The sequence below is a fragment of the Aplysia californica genome, unplaced genomic scaffold (assembly GCF_000002075.1).
Source record: "Aplysia californica isolate F4 #8 unplaced genomic scaffold, AplCal3.0 scaffold00120, whole genome shotgun sequence".
NCBI classification, from domain to species: Eukaryota; Metazoa; Mollusca; class Gastropoda; order Aplysiida; family Aplysiidae; genus Aplysia; species Aplysia californica.
The window spans coordinates 1,375,937-1,377,932 of NW_004797390.1; the positions used below are offsets into that span (position 1 = coordinate 1,375,937).

The window sequence follows — 1,996 nt, forward strand, 5'->3', positions numbered from 1 at the left end:
AGCGTACACAAAGACACAATGTAAAGCACGGCCACTGAAGATCGTGAGTACTTAGATTTCTACATCACTTCAATTTTGTGTTCTTTCACTTTGTTGTCAGTAATATAGGCATGATGTTGTAGTGTTGTTGTTGATGTTGTTGTTGTTGTTGTTGTTGATGTTGTTGATGTTGTAGTGTTGTTGTTGTTGTTGTTGTTGTTGATGTTGTAGTGTTGTTGTTGTTGTTGTTGTTGTTGTTGTTGTTGTTGTTTTTCTGCAGAACAGCCATTTGGTTTTTTTAAATTGATTTTTATTAGATTAGAGAGAGAGAGAAAGCGAGAGAGAGAGAGAGAGAGAGAGAGAGAGAGAGAGAGAGAGAGAGAGAGAGAAAGAAAGAGAAAGAGAGAGAGACAGAGACAGAGAGTATGTGTGTGTGTGTGAATATGCATGCGTGTGTGCGTGTGTGTGTATATGTGTGTGTGTGTGTGTGTGTGTGTGTGTGTGTGTGTTTGTATGTTTGGGAGTGTGAGTGTGTGTGTGTGTGTGTGTGTGTGTGTGTGGGAATGTGTGTGTGTGTGTGTGTGTGTGTGTGTGTGCGTGCGCGCGCGTGTGTTCGTGTGTGTTTCCAAAAGCGTTTGCGTGTATGTATTTACCATACTGCAGCAAATTTCTCTTACTGCAAATCAGATAAATTGTATCTTATCGTACCCCATCTTGTCTCATCTCATCTTATTTCCTCAGACTAACGCAGATATTAAGCTTGAACAGAAAAGACTCCCCAAGATGTTCTATCAGAACATGTCGCTCAGCCTTTTAGGTTGTAAGGGGTTAAAATTTGGTAACCTCCCCTGAGTTCTGACAATCAATTCCTGACGTCTGCCCACGTTTCCCGCATCCCACTTCTGCTTTCCTAATTTAATGAAAGCTTACGTCATATCCTCTAAATTATATACAGCTACGGGTCTGGAATCTCAGGAATGATTTTCACGGACTTTAACCTTGCGGGGAGGAAGGGGTGGGGGGGGGGGGGGTTTGTCTTTTCGCATTCTTTCAAGTGCTGTGCTGTAGGCCTACTTAGGGAAACTTTTGAATATGATCCCCGACCACTTAAAAAACAACATTTTTTGTGTGTTTAAAAAAAAAATTAAATGTAGGTCTGTGTTTTTTCAAAAAATTAAATGTAGGTCTGTGTTTTTTCAAAAAATTAAATGTAGGTCTGTGTTTATCAAAATCCGTAAATAACTGCCATGTCGTGATCATTGTCACCCAAGAAAGATAGTAGGTTAAATTCGAGCCACCGGCACGCTTCAGGCGTTTCTGCTGTTGCTAGGACATACAACGTCAGTTTAAAAAAAATATTAACATAGCTATTATTATCATTATCATTATCATTATCATAATCATTATCATTATTATTATTATTATTATTATTATTATTATTATTATTATTATTATTATTATCATCATCATTATCATCATATTTTTGTTTTGTTTCCTTAATGGGTCTGGTGGACTCCACGAGTAAATCTCTGAGCGAGAGCGAGGCACTTTTTCGGCTCCATTGTCAAAATACTTAGAGGCACCTCGGCTCGTCCAAATAAGCCCATTCGAATTGCCATTGTTCCTGGACATTCATATGCATATGTTTGACATCTTCCTGATGACGATAATGATGATGATGATGATGATGATGATGATGATGATGATGATGATGATGATGATGATGATGATATCCTAAACTGTTTTCGTGTTTTTACGGACATAAGATTGGAATTTGTTATGTTGGTAAATAAAATGAATATATAATTATGATTATGATAAAGAGAGATTATGAGTCCTTTTGCGGTATCAATGTGCGCGCGTGTTTATGTGTGTGTGTGTGTGTGTGTGTGTGTGTTTGTGTGTGTAGCTGTATGTGTAGCTATGTGTGCGAGTGTCGGTACACGTATACGGTGTGTGTGTATGTGTGTGTGTGTGAGTGTGTGTGTGTGTGTGTGTGTGTGTGTGTGTGTGTGTG

At 38.6% G+C, this 1,996-nt stretch overlaps 1 protein-coding gene across 1 annotated transcript in view; it reads right to left on the bottom strand.

Moving 5' to 3' along the window:
* Positions 1-1,996, bottom strand: part of LOC101848579 (paladin) — a gene marked incomplete at its 5' end in the record, with an annotated part of 84,596 nt that overhangs the window by 42,552 nt on the left and 40,048 nt on the right.